Source organism: Suricata suricatta, chromosome 12 (genome assembly GCF_006229205.1).
Source record: "Suricata suricatta isolate VVHF042 chromosome 12, meerkat_22Aug2017_6uvM2_HiC, whole genome shotgun sequence".
Taxonomy (NCBI): domain Eukaryota; kingdom Metazoa; phylum Chordata; class Mammalia; order Carnivora; family Herpestidae; genus Suricata; species Suricata suricatta.
Genome location: NC_043711.1, coordinates 43,345,208 through 43,368,362, shown reverse-complemented (window position 1 = coordinate 43,368,362; position 23,155 = coordinate 43,345,208). Strand labels below are relative to the sequence as shown.

General features: G+C 39.0%; 1 protein-coding gene and 1 long non-coding RNA gene across 8 annotated transcripts in view; one reads left to right on the top strand and one right to left on the bottom strand.

The window, feature by feature from the left end:
- CHL1 (cell adhesion molecule L1 like) overlaps nt 1-23,155 on the top strand; it is a 203,288-nt gene that overhangs the window by 5,978 nt on the left and 174,155 nt on the right. The window lies entirely within an intron of this gene.
- LOC115274749 lies at nt 970-15,320 on the bottom strand. Of its 2 annotated transcripts, none has more exons than XR_003901229.1 (4): nt 15,188-15,320; nt 9,014-9,186; nt 2,217-2,276; nt 970-1,663 (listed from the first exon to the last, which is right to left on the bottom strand). It is a non-coding gene; the product is annotated as an uncharacterized LOC115274749 (long non-coding RNA). The 2 variants fall into 2 exon arrangements; XR_003901230.1 differs by having other exon boundaries at nt 970-1,178.

Here is a 23,155-nt window from a genome sequence, read left to right as displayed (position 1 = left end):
TTGATTAGATTCATACATTTAGAACAGACCCAGATACCTGATTCCTGTGACTTCTGAGTCTGGATGCTTCTGTGTTTTGCCTCGAGATTTCAAATGAGGGAGAGAGAGTTATATTTTTAGATATGTATAAGAAAGGGATGTAGAAATGTGAATTTCTACCTTTCTTGTAATTATGCATTGTAACAAAAAGCACATTTTTTTTCCTAAAGAGTCTATTTAGGATCCAAACCCATGTCTCTTGGACTGAACCTAGCCTACATAAATGTTTTGTTAGGATAAGTTTTTAAGAAATATCTCAGGGGCGCCTGGGTGACTCAGTCAGTTGAGCCACCGGCTTAGGCTCAGGTCATGATCTCACGGTTCGTGGGTTTGAGCCCTGCGTCAGGCTGTCAGGCTTTGTACTGACAGCTAGCTCAGAGCCTGAAGCCTGCTTCGGATTCTGTATCTCCCTCTCTCTCTGAGCCTCCCCTGCTCACGCTGTCTCTCTCTTTCTCTCAAAAATAAACAAAAAACATTTAAAAAAATGTAGAAATATTGCAGCCAGTATGTAAAAATCGGAGATTTTACATAAAATTGGTGTTTCTAATTTATCTTGAAAAATTTGATGTTCTTGCTGTATTGAACCTGAGTGTCCAGAGACTGCCATTGGCAGTCTTAAAGGACACAGAGTTTTGTATCTTCTCTGAGTAAAACTTGGTCTCTTCTTGTTCTTACTTTTATTATTATTTTTTTATGTATAAGTCATACTCAAAGGGGTTAATTGAAGGGAGTTTCAAGAAGGGAAGGGACCACATCTTTTTTTTTTTTAATTTTTTAATGCTTTTTATTTATTTTCGAGAGATGGAGAGGGACAGTGCGAGCAGGGGAGGGTCAGAGAGAGAGGGAGATACAGAATCTGAAGCAGGCTCCGGGCTCTGAGCTAGCTGTCAGCACAGAGCCCGACGCGGGGATCGAATCCATGAACCGTGAGATCATGACCTGAGCCGAAGCTGGACGCTTAACCGACTGAGCCACCCAGGCGCCCCAAGAAGGGACCACATCTTTTTTGGACAGGCTTGAGGGAACTCAAAAAGGGCTGCTGAAGAGCTGTTGCTGCACCTCATCCAGTGGGACAGTAGATGAGGGAGGTTACTAAGGAGGTGAGAGCAGGAGTCCTGGCAAAGGCCACTAGGCAGGACCTGTGGGTTTTGACAGAGAAACAGCCAGGGTCATGTGGGAGATGCAGGTCTTCTGCTCCTTCCTCAGAGTGGCAGAACCAGCCAGAAGTTGGATGGCAGGGAGCCTGGCTGAAGTGGTCTGCAGAGACCGGTTCCTGCTGCACAGAGGATGGAGGAAGGTGGAGAATGGATTGGAATCTGACAGGTTAATGAAGAACCTGCAGCACACCTTGAAGCCTTAAAATGTATGCAACAAGGGATTATGGGGAAGGAGGTTTGAATTGCCAAAAATGAAACTCAGTGGAGAACCATTAAATTTGCATTCAGGGGCGTCTTCTCCCACTTTCCTTGGTCATTTCTTTCTCTGGCCTTCTTTCAGTTCCCTAGGTGGACATGCTTCCATTCAGAGGTGGGTTTCAGCTGCAGCATCCAGACTTCCAAGGAATTTTGTGCATTCCCCTGTATAGCCTCCCCTTTCCAAGATGAGAGCTGATACTGCAGAGAGACTAATGCAAAAGGCTTAGTATAGCCTCCATGGTAACAGGTTTGTATTTTTAGCAGAAGTTCTTCCTTCACAAAAGCTTTTGCTGTAAGTGCTAAATCTAAGGCTAGAGATGGCAGATATTATGCCTGCAAAGTGGGGATACCCTCAGATAACAGTCTGGCAGCTTAAAGTCACTGTAACGTGGACATTTGAAAATCTGGAGTGGCACCCCTCTTCTTTGGCATGGTGGTAGTAGAATGAAGAGGAAGAGGAGATAGAGCAGGGGTGCATTGGTAGCCTATTGGTAGGAGGCATTTGTGTTTCCTGGGGTTAAGGGGTGTTATCCACAGTGTAATAGTAGGTGAGTAAGTAAGAAAAATGTGGCCTTTTTTTTTTATTTGGTCATTCACTATAGTTAGAACTGATTCACAATCAGTTGTCATTGCACTGAAGACCTTCACTAAAGAACGTAAAGCGACAGAATATCAGCTCATTATGGGATGTTTTGTGTACTGATATATTCAAAGGACATGACACATCTCATACATGCGAAATTGCGAGAAGTAAATACTGACCTTTTATAACATATTCAACACTGTATTTCCATCCATTCAGAAGATTACTTTGGAAGATTCCTATTAAAAAGAAAAATTATAATGTCTTGCATTATTTAGGTGCTTTTGGTATTTTAGAGATTTTTTTTTTTACCATATCATCTTGTTTGATTTTTACAGCGATATGCTGAACAAAAAGGAATAAGTTTTTAGCCTGTTTTATGAACAAACAAAAACAGCCCCAAACAAACCAGGGTCTACTAGCTGGGTAGGCAGTGCTGAAATCAGAATTAAAGCTCAGATAACCTGATTTGTACCCTAGTTCATAGCTCACACTAGTGCTTTTGGATTTTATTTGAGACAAAAGAGAAATATTGTTTAAATGATGAAGTTTTAAAAAAAATCAATATATAAATTGAAGGATGTAATGAGTTTAGAGGAAATAGTTAAATCTTAACCAGTTATATTTCCAAGGCTGAATGTAGCCATGCCCAAAGATAAGGAGATTTGATTTTCCACAGCTTCTTTAATTCAATGATATATTGACTGACTGATTGACTATAGGTCCTATGAGATATTGACCAGTCATTTTAAAAGCTTTAATTAAATAATTGCTTTATATTATAGACAGACTAAGGCTGTGCCAGGCTGATGCTTAAATGGCTACCACTTATTAAATATTTATGATATATTTTGCATTCTCTGCAAAAGTGATTGATGTGAAGTACTATTATTTTTTTAATTATTTGTATTTTTTTACTTGAAAAAAATTTTTTTAATGTTTGTATATTTTTGAGAGACAGAGAGACAGAACATGAGTGGGGGAGGAGCAGAGAGAGAGAGAGAGGGAGATACAGAATCTGAAGCGGGCTCCAGGCTCTGAGCTGTCAGCACAGCGCCCAATGCAGGTCTTCAACCCACTGACTGTGAGATCATAACCTGAGCCAAAGTTAGATGCTTAACTGACTGAGCCACCCGGGAGGCCTGGTGAAGTATTATTATTATAATGCCCATTTTAAGCTGGATGGCACAGACATTGCGGGGGGGGGGGGGGGTTGTCCAAGGTCACCACATATGGCTTATGGCTTAGAAGTGGCAGAACCAGTTCTCACCAGGACGGAAATTCAGAAGCGTCTGATTCCCAGCCCCAAGTCCCTAACTGCTACCCTACACTCCCTCTGAGTCTTTCATACACCTTCAACACCCTGTGTTAACTCATGGTGCTATAACAAAGTACTATAGGTAGAAAGGCTTATGAATAACAGAGATTTAGTTCCTCTAGTTCTGGAGACTGGAAGTCTGAGGTCTGGGTGCCAGCATGGTCTGGTACTTCTTGTGATGCCTTCCTTCAGACTGACTTTGCATTGTGTCTTCTCCACAAGCATGGCTGAAGGAAGACAAGAGAGTTCTCTGGGGTCTCTCTTATCAAGAAACGAATCCCGTGCATGAGGGCTCCACCTCATTACCTAATTACCTACCAAAGGCCATACCTTCAAATATTACCACACTGGGATTTGGGTCTCAACATAGGAATTTTGAAGGAGACACAAACATTCAGCCCTTTGCCCACCCTTTCTTTTCTCTCTTGGCCTTCATTTCCCAAGTGTGCCGGGTCCATCAGTGTCCCCCTGATTAGCAGGATTCTCTAACTATAGTCTTCATCAAGAGCCAGCACGGGTCTCTGTTGTTTATCCAAATTTACCTGTTCTGTGTCTTCATTATCTTAGTTAAACATGTAGAAAAGGAGATCTAAAGGATTCCTCTTAAGGTATCATGTGAAAATGCATACTTAATCCAGGAATGACAGCATTTTAAAAGAGTATTTAAAAGCCTTAATGCACAAGATGAATTGTGAGGGGCTTCCTTGTTGGATGATACACTGGGAGAGGAGGACGTTTGTGTTCTCTCCAGATTCTTGTCATAAAAGCATTTGGTGACTGACTCTTCCTATAACGGTCCCTGGGCACCAGCATATGTAAAATTCAACCTTTCCTCTCCCCAAAGCGTTTGCTTGCCCTCATTATCATTCTTATTTCTTGGCAGAAATGTTTCTGATGCTCTGTCATATCAGTATGCATGGATTTCCCTCACATCTGGGTGTTATATATAACCAATTGCATTACACGGTTGGCATTTCCACAAAGGTGTGAGTATCTGCCACACCAGATTAAGATAGAAATAGTTGGCTATGGCACATGTCATGAAGTAGCCTGACTCTTCTTGAAACTGACACCAATCATCATCATGGCCCTATCTTTATTAACAGCTGTCAATTTAAGATAAGGCTTTAAAAGGAAAAAAAAATTAACCCTATTCTAGGCATGGTTAATATATTGGGATTTTGAGAGGTATTTGTTTTCTTGGTTTGGGGTATTTAGAAACAAGTATTATTTTCTTTTAATGTGCAAAATATAAATAGAATTTAGATTTTCAGATGCTGAGGAATTCTCATTTCTTTTTGTGTAATAGAGGCAAAAATGTTTGCTTTTTGTCTTCCCAGTCAGTCCCATTTCCTTGGAGATGGGAAATGGATTTGCTTTAGGGCTTTTGTTGGACCCATGTCTGCTTCTCCAGAGGACAGGTCTTGGCTTCTCAAGAAATACACTTATTTTTGTAAATATTTTTTTGTAAATCCAGAGACTTTCTAAACTTGTTCTGTAAAATGTATCTGATGACACAGTGGATAAATCACTGGATTAAAACATTTAAGTCATTGTACAATGGCAAGAAATTGAAACATCGCCCACAATTGTAAGCAAACAAACAAAAATAATAATAAATTTAACATCTATAGACTACATCAGGATGGGTAATAGGCTGTTTGGATTATTTGTTATTATTCACTAATTTGAGATACATACTATTTTTCTATAAAGGAGATCTGAGTGAGTGGATCAAAACCAAATAAAGGTGTTGAAATTTGACCTTGATTCCACTTTGGTTTCTAACCTCTAGCAATAAATTCTCAGTGGCACTAGATTTCAAAAGGTATCAACAGACCACTTTTTCCATTCATGGAAGATTCTGTACGTAATTTGGGCTGCATTTTTTACGATAACTGACTTGCTTGAAATAATAGTAAAGGACCACCATTGAGCAATTCGGACACAACTCATGTGCTTTTGTGAGCAAGGTTCAAATAAACTGGATTTGACCTTAAGCACCAACCCCTGAAAAAGGGGCTGACAGTCACCCCAGTGAATGCCATCCAATTATGCATAAAAATTGATATGAGCTCTCTCTTCCTCTGCGCCGCCTGGGGAGCTGGCAGTCGTCTCCAGCTCAGCAGCTCGGCTGCCCTCAGACCTCTGGTGAAGCCCAAGATCATTAAAAAGAGGACCAAGAGTGGCGCCTGGCTGGCTTACTTGGTGGAGCATGCGACTCTTGATCTTGGGGTCGTGAATTCGAGCCAACTGGGTATAGAACTTACTTTAAAATAAAATATTTTAATTAATTAATTAAATGAATAAAAAGAGGACCAAGAAGTTCATCCAGCAACAGTCAGACCAATATGTCAGAATCAAGCGAACTAGTGGAAACCCAGAGACATTGACAATAGGGTGTGTGAAAGATTCAAGGGCCAGATCTTTATGCTCAACGTTGGTTAAGGGAGCAACAAGAAAACCAAGGATATGCTGCCCAGTGGCTTCTGGAAATTCATAGTCCTCAATGGCAAGGAGCTCAAAATGCTTCTGATGTGCAACAAATCTTCTCATGCAGAGAGATTGCTCACATTGTCTCCTCCAAGAACTGCAGAGCCATTGTGGAAAAAGCAGCCCAGCTGGCCATCAGGGTCACCAGTTCCCATGCCAGGCTGCACAGCAAAAAGAAGGGGTAGACAGCTTACATTCACATTGTATTTGTGTTAATAATATCATAAAACTGTGACAAAAATGGTATGAGTTGTTTGAATTGGAAATTGACCTCTATGCCTAAAATCTCTTTTTGAAAACTTGATTACTCCCAGGGTGCCTGGATGGCTCAGTCACTTAAGATTCTGACTTCAGCTCAGGTCATGCTCCCACAATTTGTGGGTTCAAGTCCTGTGTTGGGCTCTTGCTGACAGCTCAGAGCCTGGAGCCTGCTTTGGGTTCTGTGCTTCCCTCTCTCTCTCTGTTCCTTCCCAGCTCATGCTGTGTCTCTCAAAAATGAATAAATGTAAAAAAAAATGTAAAAAAAATATATATAAGAAAACCTGATTACTCCCATTGTTTTCCCTTTTCACCAGCTGTAAACTGAAGATAGAAACATTTACCACTGCCTCCCAGTGGCAGTTGGAGGATTAATGAGCTAATATTTGTAAAGTGCTTTGAAGATAAAAGTGCCAGCTATTATTATTACTAATAAACCATTTTTCTCCAGTGTAATTTTGGACAGCAGCCATTAAAAACTCATTACTGTATTTAACAGTAAAACAATCTGCTACAGCCTTGTATTTACTGCCTCAATTAAGCATGCATTCCACTTCCTTTGCCCCTCAAAATTCAGAGCTGATGAGGAGGGACAGAAAGGTGTGTGTCATCATTTTCCAAGTTCATTTAAATAGTGGGCTTAACAGACTGGTTGTGTCTAGTGGAGGGTAGAGTGATTGTTTCTGCTAAAAACCAGACTGTGTCCTTAATGGAAGGCTAATCTGGCTGTGCATTTGGTTCCGTGCCCTGTGAAGGGAATCGAGTGCCCACTTCTAGGTTTTTATTCAACTGGATTATTGCCTTTGAAGATTGTATTCCAGTGTCTTTATGGTTATTTCAAACTGGTTCCGTGAATAAAACAAGTTTACTTGAGTAGTCGTATGTGCATGTGCGCACATGGTGGAGAGCAGGGCAGGCTGTGTGCCATTTATAACTCATACTAAAAATAAAGTAGAAAACTGAAGTAATTATGCCACCACTTGTATTCCACAAATACTAAAAAATAAAAATGGAGGTCTTGAATTATGCAGAGTAGTTCATTAATCTATAATTAATGCATTGTATTAAATTCCTTCAATACTAATTTATTTTTATTTATATAGATGTCCTAAAATACTGAATGGTACAGGTTGTATAAGCATTTCTTGCCTGTTGCCAAAACAATGCTCATTTTCCCCTCTGCTGTTTTATTACTGCAAATAAGAGTAAAAGATAAAAAATAAATCAATGATTGTATGTGCAAGTAAATTTGAAGTTTACTTGCTAGCTACCTCTAGTCTGAATCCTAAACTGATACCTAAAAGTTGAACAAAAGAGGCCTCATAGCAACCTAAATTCACGGAATTCATTACAAGCGTTTAGTCTGGAAAGACCTTCCTCACTCAGTCACTATTTACTCTTAATTTAGAACCATTCTAATAAGCATAACTCTCTGTTTTATTTTAGTGGATGACACATATACACTGCAAGTTAGAACAGATGATGGAAATTTTGCAGATTCATTCACAGACAAAGGAAGTTATAGCTCCCATCTCCTCTGCAAGGGAGGAGACTGGAAAGGCTGGGAAAAGACAACTCAGAAATCATTATGGGGGGCGCCTGGGTGGCTCAGTCGGTTAAGCGTCTGGCTTCAGCTCAGGTCATGATCTCACGGTTTGTGGGTTTGAGCCCCACATTGGGCTCTGTGCTGACAGCTAGCTCAGAGCCCGGAGCCTGTCTTCAGATTCTGTGTCTCCCTTTCTCTCTGACCCTCCCCTGCTCATGCTGTGTGTATCTCTCTCTAAAATAAATAAAAACATTAAAAAATTAAAAAAAATCATTATGGCTCTCTGTGGGCATGAGTCATTAAGAGGTTACAAAGCAGTTTAAACTAAAAAACAAAAGATTTTGGTGTATCACCTATAGGTATATAAGTCATTCATTTGAAAATCATTTGAAATCACCTTTCCCACTGACCTAGCTGTTTAAGAATGTTATGTATAAATATTAGACAGCAATGTTAAAACCCCAAACCTTTTTACAAAATGTTCTTCTAGAAGCAATGCACTAATAACTGTCCAAGGTACTATTGTTTGGAGACAAGATTTTGCATTGCAAGAGTATCATAGTGGGTTTTTTTTTTTTTTTTTTACTATCACTTAGGGAGGCCATGCTTTGTAAATACTATCACCATTCCATTGACTTCTGAAATTGAGCTCATGCTATTTTCATCATTTATTTTGTTGAATTGTGCATGGGGAATTCACCATATGGCTTTAAACTGCTTAAGACCTCAGTAGGAATGTGCTTTGCATATGAGGTTCTTGGGGAAATACACAAGTTGCTTATCATTTGGAAGAAAAGTACCTGGAGACTTATGTGTAGCTAAGAGGGAAAATGATGAAAAACTACTTTGAGTTGTGACTATGTAGCAATTTATCTATTGCCACATTATTAACCCATAACTTAAAGAACAATTTTATGAGATCTCATGTCTTTGTGGGTCAGGAACTCAGGCTATGATGAATGACTTCTTCAAACCCACCTGGTGACCCCTGGGGTGACGTGGTGTTCAGATGGTGGCTGGGCTGGGCTCCCCTAGTGCCTCCAGAATGGCTTTACTTGCATGTCTGGTGCTAGGCACATGCAAGCAGGACTGAGTGCACTTGGGCCCCTCTTTGGACTCTGTTTCTTTTCATGTAGCACATGGCCTTTCCTCTGGTCTCTCAAGTAGGTCATTAGACTCCTTACATGATGGCTCAGAGCTCCCAGAGTCCAAGAAGATTGCCAGTTCTTGTAAAGACCAGGCCTGAAGCAGGCTCAGCATCCCTTCCACTGTAGTCCAAACTCTCAAACACCAGTCTCTTGAGTAAGAGAATTCTCTTTAATAAGAGAATTTTTAAACCCACTGTGATACCATTTACTCACCATATGATTGATAGGGAAGTAGAAGGAAACACGGAACAGGTAGAACAATGCTGTGCCCCAAAGGGACACTCCTTTCTCTTCCCACTTCCTGGATGTCTTATCCCCAGGAGAACACACGACTTTGAGAAGGAAATGTGACAGAGTGAACGTTGACTAGCTGGAAGCCCCCGTGCCTGGAGAGAGCATAGAAGTGAGAGGCTGGGTGAGGACATTTCAGGCTCAAATTCCTTCGCGAGTGGACTGTTCTGATCTCTGCCTCTCATCTGTTTACATTTATCTGAACTCTTTTCCATTTAGCTTGGAAGTGGCTTGGCCTCAGGAAAACTAAGGTACCCCAGCAGAGTCAGAAAGGCCATAGTGAAACCCAAATGCTAGCAGACTGTTGACTCCTTAGATTGCACAAGGCACCAGCCTTGAGGAGAGACAGAAAAGAGCCCCTCCGTTTCCTTCTATTTATCTGTTGTAGCCACTAACAAAAAAGGAAGCAGGTTTCTTGCACCAAAATGATGACTGTGCATTTGACTCCAGCCTTCCTTTACCTGTAACTTTCAGAAGCAGGATTGTAATGGAAAGGGGACTAACCGCTGGCCAAATACCGACATTATTCTCCTATCTCCCTGCAGTGCTGTGGGAGCACGGAGCACGAAGCAGGTCAAGAATATACAGCGAGGGGTTGTCTTGGGCTGTTTCTTTCTCCACAAAGGCTCACTGATAATGGATGAAGAACAACCCCAGCCCTGCCTGATATGGGTTCAATTTGTGTTCTCATTGCCTCTACTTCTCGATTTCCTCACACCCTCCCATCGCATGCTTCCTGCCATGGCATGCCATTTTTCTCTCAGTGCTTGGGAGCCACGTGCACTGTCATTCTTCTGTGTCTGTTACACTGTCCCCCCTCCTGATAAACGTGAGTGGGTGTGTTTCTCCTGCAGCCTTGCCAAAAGCGCTTACAGAGTATTGCACCGTATTTGTCATATTTCAAAAACTCTTGCAGCAGGCAAAATGCAATATATGTAATCCTAAAGTGCTGTGCTATGGTGAGTTGAATTCCATATTGCTAATGCTGAAAATTGCCTTTAAATAAGAGACACACATATAGATCACTTAATGTGATACTTATAAAAACAAGAAGCTTAAGCAAGGTGGGTATTAATCCTGTTCAGAGAGGTTGAAGGAAGTCATGTTGTCTGATTTTGTCTTAAGGTATGTCAATGACAAATCATTTAGTCGTTGATAAAATGTTTCCTTGTTCAGAGAATGTAAGTTTTTAGATGATACAACCTACAGGGTCATAGTAAAAACTGTTGGGACGTTGAAAAACAAGCAATCCTCAGATTTTTTCCATGGTTTCTTTTGTTCTAGCAAAATACATTTTTACTATAGCAAAGAGCACCTTTTGGCCACTCTTGCTTTAGCAGTTTTCCATCTGTCCTCTGCATCATTTCTCTACTTTTAACTGACCACAAAGCCTGCTTCAGCTTTCTCCTTGACACACCGGGACTCATTTCTCATGAACTGTTCTGGATAGTTCCTTGTTCACTTTTTTAATCACTAGACCACTGCAGCCTCGTTCTCCCTGGATTTCTGCCTTTTGTAACCACTCTTGTCCATAGAGGTCTAAATGTCACTGTTAAAATCCCCTTTCTCGCTTGTCACTTTGACCATGCTGTCACTTACTTTCCGAAAATTTCCCCTGGCTCCCCACTGCTCTGTGGGCCAAGTAACCGTCACACTTGGTTTCCACATTGAGCTGGACTCAGCCTTCATTATTCCCTTCTGCCTTCCTGTATCCTTAGAGACCCTCCTTTTACCCAACAGCTCGCTGTTCCTGCCTTCTGAGAACTCCTGTCTTCCAGATAGATTTCCTGCTGTTCTTTCTTCTTAAACTAACTGCTCACTCATTCATCTCTCATTCTCTGAGACTCCCTGAAATACACCATCTTAAGGATTCTTGTCATACTTTACTCACATTTGTAATGGAACTTAAGAAATGTTTCCTTAAGCCGAAGGTTTTACTTCATTACTGTAAATGAAACCCCAGTGTGAGTGGGAAACAAGACAGCTAACCACGAATGCTAAAACAATGAAAATAGTCCAAGGTCATCAAATGCCAGCTAGATAGTACTACCTGCCAAAGGTTCTGGGTTTAAGTCTCCCCCACCCCCACCCATAAAATAGCAAGATTAGTAAAGTTAGTGTCATTAGTGTTAGGGCCTTCCAGACACTCCTGGTTTCTGTGCAGTCAGAAGGATTACAAGAGAATGCAAAGGGATGTTCACTTAGGTCATGCCCAAAAGACTTCCTAAGATCATGACAGGACTGCAAACAGTGTCTAGGACATGCAGCCCAAGTCAAAGAAGGTGAAGACATCCCTTCAGAAAACTTATCACACTTCTCTGTCTTTATCCTATTATGTTTCTGAATTAAATCATTAAATGAAAATTTGTGAAGTTCTTGCTGTGTGAATATCACTATGCTGGGTGGAGGCATTCCAAGATGAATCAGAACAGTAGCTGGCCTGAAGATGCTTACAGTTACCACTGAATATATGCCCACAAAATAGTGTTAATGTGAATATATATGGTTTTTTTTTTTTTTTGTAGCTTAACACTCTGAAATGTTACAAACCTCCAGTCTAATTAAGGGCATGTACTCAAATAAGTAGAGTGTAAAATAGAGGACCAAAAATGCCATAGCAATGTATGTACAGTGTCTGATCAGGACAGGAAAGATTACTTCCAGTTTGTGCACTAGTTAAAGTGTTAGGGAAGAGGTAGACTTTGAAAGACAAGGAAGAAATCCCATTGAAATTACCATTTCTCTGTAGCAAAATAAATGTGCAAGTCCTAATTAATGGGCAATTAATTTTTAGCAGTATTTATCACACTGTTATCTTGTGCTGCTAGAGAAAGCCTTCTTGTGTGATTTGATTACTTTTATCAAGTTCTGACAGGCTTATCCATGTATTATACAAAACAGGAGCCCTCTTTAACTTGGCATAGGTTTAGAGAAAGCCAAACCTAGGTGGAAGCTGGGTATCTTCACCATATTTCTATTTCAGGGAGCCAACCTGAAATACCTGCTTGTTTGGTAAGTCAGGGTCTGTGGACATCCAGAGCCCTCCTAGGGATGTTTGAGTCTTATGACCTTGAGAGGTGCTTTTCTATTCTGAGGTGATCAGGAAATCAGAGGTTCCCAGCAGAAAAGCACAGCACTTCCCTAGTTATTCAGGTGTGTTAATTTCTCCCTTATGTCTCAGCACACTGCCAACTCTGTGCTCTGTGGCCCCTTCTAGAACCGGGTTCTCAGTCCTAGAGGCTCAGATGATATAGAGAAGGCTCTTGTTGGTTCTCTAGACTTAATATGCTTGTGAAATGAAAAAAAAAAAAAAAAAAAGGAAAACATAGAGGGAAGTAATGATACGGTCATCAAATATTGAAATACCATAATTTTCTAAATTGTATTTGTATAATAGTCATATAGTTTTCAAGTGAAAATGTTTTGTGCCTTTCTTAGAGTGCTACAATACAAATATCACTTAAAAATTTTTTTAGTTAAAAACTTTAAAGTTTTATTAATTTAAGTAATCTCCAAACCTAACATGGGGCTCAAACTCATGACGTCAAGATCAAGAGTTGCATGTTCTTCAGACTGAGCCAGCTGGGCACCCCTCTTCTTTTTCTTATTGGCCATCACTTACATCGTTGTAAGTTATTTACATCATTGACTTCTGGAATCTTTTATACATTGCATTTTAATTACATCAGTAATTTCACTTTTAAAAATGGTAGGGAAATGAATATCCACAGTGTTACTTAGTGATGGATGTTCTTGCTTCTTATAACATCTTGTACAATGCATTCTTCTCTTTCATTACTGTGGGTATTTCACTAATATCTAGAAATATAGAAAACATAACTTTTTAAAGCTCAGTATGAGGAAGAACTAGTGTGTTAGTAAAGTTGAAAAAGCAGTAGTTGCAGTGATATGAAATAGCCTAGCTTTATCTTCTGAAGTTACTTCTTAACAAATGTTAATCCTGTGTACCTAGTAAGTATCAGTGACAAGGCATGATTTAGAGACTATACAGTTGAGGATTTGAACACATAGCGTGTGTTCAGATACGTAACATACATATACACAACTGTTCTTTTGTAAAACTACATAACCTCACTTATGCTGAATTCACTCTCTTAGACTCTGCTTTCTCATCAAGCATGCATCCTCAAAATGAAAACCTTGTAAAATTGTCATGGATTTGCTTATACCCCTGTATGTCATTATGCACAAAAAGTGCCATTCATTTCTTGGCCTCATACTAAGTGACTAATTATAAAACTGCTATGCATTGAAGCATAACTCTCAAAAGCTTTACAGTTTGACTTTTGACAAAGATGCCATTGCCATCTCTTGAATGATGCAATAGTGAAATTTACCTGAATTCACCACTTTATGAATTAGGAGGGGTTTTTTGTTTGTTTGTTTTTTACTTTCAGCATTTCTACTCATTTTTTTTTAAATTTGGCTCCATGAAAGAGTCAGCTTCATCATATTTGTCAACTGCCAACCTAAAGCTTTGGAAATTGGTATAATGAATGTTCTGAGTGGGAATAAATGTCTTTAGAGATATTTTAAACCTACCTGCCAAATATGGCAAAACGTAAACAATAATTGTGTTTAAAAAATATAACTATATTTAGAGGAATAATACTCATCAGATGATATTTTAAGACTCAGGAGTGCCTAGCTGGCTCACTCATTGAAGGGTATGACTCTTGACCCCAGGGTTGTGAGTTTGAGCCCTATGCTGGGTATAGGATGTAGAGATTACTTCAAAATAAAATATTTAAAATAAATAAATAAACAAAAATAAATAAAAATCCATGTCTAATGACACTATTTTGAATTGAGGTATTGTGGAAAAAATAGTATTACTGGAGCTTGAAGTTTTGGCTCTTTGAGAATGTATGGCAGAATAATTCTGAAAACTACAGCTTGTTTTTCTGATCTTTGAATCCAAATTTGACCTCTCCGTTGAAAAGAATCTTCTCCCTTTTTGTGTATTCTTTTTAATGTATCCATGAGAAGGATTAAAATGAATACTCTCTTTCATAAAGCAGTTGAGAGTTAATTCTGAAATACTGTACCAGAATAGGCTCTGAACCCTAACATAGTCAACATATAACAGACCTGTCCATAAATAAACATAAAATAGTTTGTGCCTTATAGATGCCTTGAGTAGTAAGATGTGGATTTATTAGAAGCATTTGAATATATATTTGGGAGGCTTATTTCCTCCCTAGGCAAAAGATGCTATTGGACACTCTAGGACCATTGCTGGAGGCGACCTTTGACAATGACAAAGTAGAACTTACATTTGGGAAAGGGGTTGCCAAATATGGGTGTTCATACTCAGAAATCTAGCATTTTCCCATTTGCTAGTGTTTTCCTAATTTGCCGGTGGTTTCTGGATGCCACGCCCAGATTTCTTTCTTTAGCAATGTTGATTTATGGAAATGCTTTGATAGAGGCTCAGAAGCTAACACCAAATTTAGCGGTACAGAAAGACTCCAAATCATATTTTTCTTTTATGTCAATATTTTCACTACAGCAACATAAAATATTAAATCACCTGGAATCAGTTATGTGCCATTTCAGCAACCTTTTGCATGCAATCTGCTCCAACCCATTTGTGCTGATTAGCAGTTTAAAAGTCTGCAGAGGAAGGAGATTTTCAGTAGGTTTTTTTTTTTTCTTCAGTCCCATGTGCACTGGGGAAGGAATTACCTTCTGTCTAACTCCTGAATAATTTGGTTGACCAGATTGATGCTGGAAAGGAACACTATCAGGAAAAATTGACCTATGGGTCTGAAGCTATGCTCCCAGGTACAAAAGAGGGAAAGCACCAGTGATTCGAAGTGAAGCGTGTGTGAGTGTGTGTGTATGTGTGTGTGTAGCTCCGATTCCAAGGAGTCATTCATTCATTCATCAAATATTTATTGAGCTGTTTATAAATCCCAGGCACTGTGCTAAGCATTAAGATGAAGATAAATTCCCTGCCTTCCAGAGTCTACCATTACTGAGAATGTCAGCTAATAAATAAGTAAACAAATAAAGTCATTAGAGGAAAGAAACAAAGGATTATGATAGAGAAAAATGAAAGGAGGAACTTACTCAGAAAGGCTTTTCTGAGAAGGTGACTTTCAAGCTGAGCCAGAAGGGAAAGAAGGCAAACAGGAAAAGAGCCAGGAGAGCAGAGAGTTCCAGGCAGAGGGACAGAGAGCCGAGAGGCGCTGTGGAAAGCAGGAATTTGGCATGGTCTGGAGCTGACAGAAGGCTAGAAGCTGGAGTGCAGGGAGCTTGGGGGAGATCTTGTGAGGCCTTCCAGGTCACGGATGAAAATATGAATTTGAAGCGCAGTATAGGAACTTCAAAGGGATCTCAGTGGTTCAAGCAAGTTGATCAGATTTATATTTGTAAAAAAAAAAAATCACTTTAGCCGTTGTGTGAGGAGTGGATTACAACAGAGAGCAGGACCAGTTGGTATTCCATGTGGGAAATGAGAACAACTTGGACTTGAACTCGGGTGTGATAAAGCGGATTTGTGAGACTGTTTATTGTACTTTTAATAAGATGATATGGGTGGCTTGGGGATTGTTGTGAGAAATAGCACACAGCCCCGGCGGGCAGGAAACCTACATAGGAAACAACCAAGGAATGTGAGAGGAAGAGGTTAAGGTATGGGTTTCCATGCTGCCTGGTAGCGGAGGGATTTGGATGAGGCCCAGGAGGGCTCACGCCCGCGGTGAGTGACATTTCGTTAGCTTCAGGTCTGAAAGAGCACAGGCGAAGCTGAAGGAATGTGCACTGCATTGGGGGGGGGGCACGCTCATTAATTCTTACAGCAGTTTTGTGTTGGGTTGGGAAGATGAAAGACATTTTCCGTTCAATTATTGATCATATCCATGATGTGAGTTGATTAAAATGGCAAGATAATCGGATCAAATAGAATTTGGTTATCTTTTTTTCCCCTTGCTATAATTTAACGAATCATGTTTAAGTTTTTCCAAGTGAGTAGAGAACACAGTACCCACCTCCCCCTTTCTAAGGAAAGAACCATTCTATAATTAAATGAGCTACTGAATATCAAGTACATTATGTTGATTTTCATACAAATGCCTACCCTATTTTTTTTGGTGTATACATTAGTAATGTGAGATGCTTGTAAATGTGCTCTCCTAGGACAATTAAAGTTTAGGCTTTAGATGTTTATTTTTATATTTATAGAAAAGGATATAATCTATTATGCAGATAATGACATAAAGAACAAAGAATAATTTTTAAATTGATAAGAAAAAGAAGGATAACACAATGAAAAAATGGGCAAAGAGAGAAAACACATTTTAGAAAACAGAAACTCAAATGGCCAAAACTACATGTAAAGACAACTCGACTTGACAATAATCAGGAAAGTATGAATTAAAATCACAGTGAAAACAAATGATAACTTACCTATACCGTGGAATACTACTCAGCAATCACAGAGAATTGACCATATGCAATAACATGAATGACCCTTGAAGCTTCATGCTGAGTGAAAGAAGCCAGACCCAGAATGATGAATTTTGCATGATTTCATTTACAGAATAATCTGGAAAAGGTAAAACTGGAGGGACATAAGTACGGTTCGTGACGTTAGGGATGGTGGGTAAGGTTTAGGAGTTGAGATGATGAGAATATTTTATATATTGATTATAGTCATATTGAAACAAATGTATGCTTCTGTCAACACTCACCAAATTATACACTTAACACTAGTTAATTTTACTCCATGTGAATTATACCTTAGTAATGCTGATTAAAAAAAACAGGGAGGATGTGTTTAATATTTAGTGGGCTGCCACAGTGAAAATATCTAGAACTAGATGTTCTGCAGAAGATCTCGGGAAATGGGAGCATTTGTGCTCTGCTGGTATGAGTGAAAAGCGACAGAACCCCCTTCTGGAGGAGGAATTCTCAATAGCAGTGAGGTTGAAAATGCTGATACCCTGGGACGCTCCAGCCATTCCACAGTTGTGTGATTACCAAGAGAAGTGCTCATGCATGTGCTCAAGGGGAACTATACAGTCCGGGAGGAAAAATGTCTTCTGCTCTTCAAGGTCCTTCTAGCTGGGCTAAGAATCAAATTGACATGAGACAAATTAATGGGAGAAAATCAAATTTAATTTCATACACATGAGAAGTCCATACAGACATGGAAGTTCCAAAGACAGGCAAAGTGAGGTATATATGTGAAATAGGGAGAAGGGGGTAAGGGTCTGGGACTTCACAGGGAATGAATACAACCCTCAGGAAGGGGGAGTAATTGTTTGGTAAAGAAATGTATGTGGGCCACTCAGAAAGAATGGGGCATAGAGGACTTTGCTCAAACAGGCCTTGCTAAGTTCCCCCTTGTCTCTTACGGTAATTCATATCATCGTGTAGTTGTCTATGGTGGTGTTTTCTTCTTGGAGCAGGTCCTTTATCTAAATTCTTTTCAGGTAGTTGAAGAGGGCAGTAAAGAGCTTTTCTTGTATATGCACATTGACTTCTATAGAATGGTTCAAATGAGTGAATTTATTACATTCGAATATACATGTAGATTTTGAAAACGATTTATGTGGGAAAAAACAAGTATCAGGATGATACCTTGTGTATGATACTGTTAAAAAACAAAACTCAAACGAGTTAATTTTTTATATCTGATGGGCTTTATTCAAGGTTCATGAATCAGGCAGTGTTCCAAGTAGCATAGAGAAAGGGGCTCTGAGAAGCTGTACAAAATGAAACACTTCTAGGGGCTAATGGGAGCACATACAAGGAATAGTAGCAACAGGTGAATTGCCTCAAACAAGGTCACTTTCCTTTAGAAGGTGCCAGAGATCTATCAGACAAATTACCTTGCTAGGGCTGGTCAGGTGATTCTTGGTTGACTAGAGTTCCATTTCTAGGACAGGCTGAAACTGCAACTAAGTTAAGTCTCGGTTTAGTGTAGTTAAGCTTGGCATAAACAACTCCATTTGGGGCCTCTTGTCTTGTTAACAATACCAATTATGTGAATTAAAAACACTCATGCAACATTATATTATCTTTGTAGAATAGTATAAAATTGTGTTGCTAACTCATTAAACTGAATATGTTGGTTCTTTTTAGGAGTAAAGGGGAATGGAACTTAGGGAAATTTAAGGGGCTTTCAACTTAATTTCTTGTATTTTATTTATTTAAAAAGTGATTCCTGGGGACGCCTGGCTGACTAGGTAAAGCATGTACTTCTTTTTTTTTTTTTAACAGGTCTATTTAAAATGTGCAGTTCCATGATTTTTAGTATATTTGCAGATATGTGGAACTTTTACCATAATCCATTTTGGTATATTTTTATATCCAGAAGAACTCCCTGCCCTTTAGATATCACCCCCTGGTCCCCAATTCCTTCAGCACTAAGCAATCTACTTCCTGTCTTTATAGATTTGCTTATTATGGACGTTGTATATAAATGGAGTCCTACAATATGTTACCTTTTTTTTTTCACATTTATATATTTTTTGGTGTTTCATGATTATTTATTTCTGATACTAGGTTGTCTTTTTTTTAATTCATTTTTTAATTGGCATCCAAGTTAGTTAGCATACAGTGCAATAATGATTTCGGGAGTAGTGTCCAGCCATCCATCCTCTATGTATAACACCCAGTGCTCATCACGGCAAGTCTCCTCTTGATGCCCCTTACCCATTTATCCAGTCCCCCCACACATAACCCCTCCATAACCCTCAACTTGTTCTCTGTACTTCAGAGTCTCTTATGTTTTGTCCCCCTCCTTGTTTTTATATTATTTTTGCTTCTCTTCCCTTAAGTTCATCTGTTTTGTATGTTAAATTCCACATATGAGTGGAATCATGTGATGTTTGTCTTTCTATGACTAATTTCACTTAGCATGATACACTCTAGTTCCATCCATGTCGTTGTAGATGGAAAGATTTCATTCTTTTTCATTACCGAGTAATAGTCCATTGTGTGTATATTCTACATCTTCTTTATGCATTCATCCGTCCGTGAACATTTGGGCTCTTTCCATACTTTGATTATTGTCGATAGCACTGCTATATACATTGGGGTGCCTGTGCCCCTTCAAAACAACACAGCTGTATCCCTTGGATAAATACTGAGTAGTGCAATTGCTGGGTCATAGGGTAGTTCTATTTTTCATTTTTTGAGGAACCTCCATACTGTTTTCCAGAGTGGCTGCCCCAGTTTGCATTCCCACCAGCCATGCAAAAGGGTTCCTCTTTCTCCGCATCCTCACCAATATCTGTTGTTGCCTGAGTTTCTCATGTTAGCCATTCTGACAGGTGTGAGGTGGTATCTCATTATAGCTTTAATTTGTATTTCCCTGATGATGTTCAGTAGTTTTTCAGGGGCCTGTTAGCCATCTGGTTGTCTTCTTTGGAGAAGTGTCTATTCATGTCTTTTGCCCATTTCTACACTGGAATATTTATTTTTTGGGTGTTGAGTCTGCTAAATTCTTTACAGGTTTTGGATACAAACCCTTTATCTGCTATGTCATTCGCAAATATCTTCTCCCATTCCATTGATAGCCTTTTAGTTTTGCTGATTGTTTCCTTCACTGAGCAGAAGCTTTTTATTTTGAAGAGGTCCCAATAGTTTATTTCTGCTTTTGTTTGCCTTGCCTATGGAGACAAGTTGAGTGAGAAGTTGCTACAGCCAAGGTCAGAGAGGTTTTTGTCTGCTTTCTCCTCCAGGATTTTGAGGGCTTTCTGTATCACATTTAGGACTTTCATCCATTTTGAGCTTATTTTGGTGTATGGTGCAAGAACGTGGTCCAGGTTCATTTTGCTGCATGTTCCTGTCCAGATTTCCCAGCTCCATTTGCTGAAGAGACTGTCTTTATTCCATTGGATATTCTTTGCTGCTTTGTCAAGGATTAGTTGGCCATATGTTTGTGCATTCATTTCTGGGTTCTCTATTGTGTTCCATTGATCTAAGTGTCTGCTTTTGTGCCAGTACCATACTGTCTTGATGATTATAGCTTTGTAATAGAGCCTTGATGTCCAGGATTGTGAGGTCTCCAGCTTTGGTTTTCTTTTTCAGGGCTGCTTTGGTATTCTAGGTCTTTTCTGGTTCCAAATAAATTTTAGGATTGTTTGTTCTAGCTCTATGAAGAATACTGGTGTTACTTTCATAGGTATTGCATTGAATATGTAGATTGCTTTGGGTAGTATGGACATTTTAACAATATTTTTCCTTTCAGTCCATGAGCATGGAATGTTTTCCAGTTCTTTTTGTGTTTTCCTCAATTGCTTTCATAAGCTTTCTATAGTTTTCAGTATATACATTTTCTATCTCTTTGGTTAGGTGTATCCCTGGATATTTTATAGTTTTTGGTACAATTGTAAATAGGATTGATTCCTTAATTTATCTTTCTGTTGCTTCATCATTGGTGTATAGGAATGCAACCAATTCTGTGCATTCATTTTATATTCCGTGACTTTGTTGAATTCATGCATCAGTTCTAGCAGTTTTTTTGGTTGAATCTTTTGGGTTTTCCATATAAAGTATCATGTCATCTGCGAAGAGTGAATGGCTTCCTCCTTGCCAATTGGGATGTCTTTTATTGCTTTGTGTTGTCTGATTGCTCAGTCTAGAGCTTCCAATACTATGTTGAATAACAGTGGTGAGAATGGACATCCCTGTTGTGTTCTTGACCTTGAGGGGAAGCTCTCAGTTTTTCTCCATTGAGGATGATATTAGCAGTGGGTCTTTCATATATGGCTTTTATGATCTTGAGGTTTGAGCCTTTTATCCCTACTTTCTTGAGGGTTTTTCTCAATAAAGGATGTTGTGTTGTGTCAAATGCTTTCTCTGCATCTATTGAAAGGATCATGTGTTTCTTGTCCTTCCTTTTATTGATGTGATGTATTACATTGATTGTTTTGTGAATATTGAACCAGTCCTGCATCCCAGGTATAAATCTCACTTGGTCATGGTGAATAATTTTTTAACATAGTTTATTGAATAATTCTTTTAATGTATTGTTTAATCCAGTTGGCTAGTATCTTGTTGAGAATTTTTACATCCATTTTCATCAGGGTAATTGGTCTGTAATTCTCCTTTTTTAGTGGGGTCTTTTTCTGGTTTTGAAATCAAGAAGTAATGCTGGCTTTATAGAATGAGTTTTGAAGTTTTCCTTCCATTTCTTTTTCTTGGATCAGCTTCAAAAGAATAGGTGTTACTCTTTAAATGTTTGGTAAAATTCCTCTGGAAAGCCATCTGGCCCTGGACTCTTGTTTTTTGGGAGATTTGATTAAGAATTTGACTTTTTTAGTGGTTATGGGTATGTTCAAATTTTCTCTTTCTTCATGCTTTAGTTTTGGTAGTTCATATGTTTCTAGGAATTTGTCTATTTCTTCCACATTGCCTAATTTATTGCATATAATTGCTCATAATATTCTCTTACTATTGTTTGTACTTCCCAGTGTTGGTTGTGATCTCTACTCTTTCAATCTTGATTTTATTTATTTGGGTCCTTTCCTTTTTCTTTTTGATCAAACTGGCTAGGAGTTTATCAATTTTGTTAATTCTTTCAAAGAACCAGCTCCTGGTTTCATTGATCTGTTCTACTATTTTTGGTGTCGTTGTTTTGTTTTTGTTTCAGTAGCATTGATTTCTCCTCCGATCTTTATTATTTCCTGTCTTCTGCTGGTTTGGAATTTTGTTTGCTATTCTTTTTCTAGCTCTTTTTTTTTTAATTGTTTTATTTATTTTTGAGAGAGAGAGAGACAGCATGAGCAGGGGAGGACCAGAGAGAGAGGGAAACGGAGAATCTGAAGCAGGCTCCAGGCTCTGAGCTAGCTGTCAGCACAGAGCCTGACATGGGGCTCAAACCTGCAAACTGAGAGATCATGACCTGAGCTGAAGTTGGACGCTTAACCGACTGAGCGACCCAGGTGTCCCTTTCTAGCTCTTTAAGAATTAGGTTGTGTACATGAGACCTTTCTTTCTTCTTTAGGAAGGCCTGGATTGCCACATAATTCACTCTTATGACTGCTTTCGCTGTGTCCCAGAGGTTTTGGGCTGTGGTGTTATCATTTTTATTGGCTTCCATGTACTACTTTTTAATTTCCTCTTTAACTTCTTGCTTAACCCATTCATTCATTAGGATATTCTGTAGTCTCCAAGTATTTGTTGTCTTTACAAATTTTTTCTTGTGGTTGATTTCAAGTTTCATAGCATTGTGGTCTGAAAATATGATCTCAGTCTTTTTGTACTTATTGAGGGCTGATTTGTGTCCCTATATGTGATCTATTCTGGAGAATGTTCCATGTGCACTCAAGAAGAATGTGTGTTCTGCTGCTTTAGGATGAAATGTTCTGAATATATCTGTTAGGTCCATCTGATCCTGTGTGTCATTCAAAGCCATCGTTTCCTTGTTGATTTTCTGCTTAGATGATCTGTCCATTGCTGTAAGTGGGGTGATGAAGTCCCCTACTATTATATTATTATCAATGAGTTTTGTCTGTTTGTGGTTAATTGCTTTATATATGTGGGTGCCTCCACATTTGGAGCATAAATGTCTACAATTGTTAGATCTTTTTGGTGAATAGGCCCCTTAATTATGACATAATGCCCTTCTTCATGTCTTGTTATAGACTTTATTTTAAAATCTAGATTTTCTGATATAAGTATGGTTACTCTGGCTTTCTTTTGGTGACCATCAGCATGATATATGGTTTTGTATCCCCTTACTTTCAATCTAAAGGTATCTTTAAGTCAAAAATGGGTCTCTTGTAAACAGCATAAAGATGAATCTTGTTTTCTTATCCATTCTGAAACCTTTTGTCTTTTGATTGGAGCATTTAGTCCATGACACTTAGAGTAAGTACTGAGAGATATGCCTTTATTGCCATTTTGTTGCCTGTAGAGTTGGAGTGTCTGGTGGTATTCTCTGGTCCTTTCTAGTCTTGGTTACATTTAATCTTTTATGCTGTTTGTTGTTTTTTGGATTTTTTTTTAATCTTTTCTCCCCTCAGAGAGTTTCCTTTAAAATTTCTTGTAGGGGTGGTTTAGTGGTCATGAACTTCTTTAGTT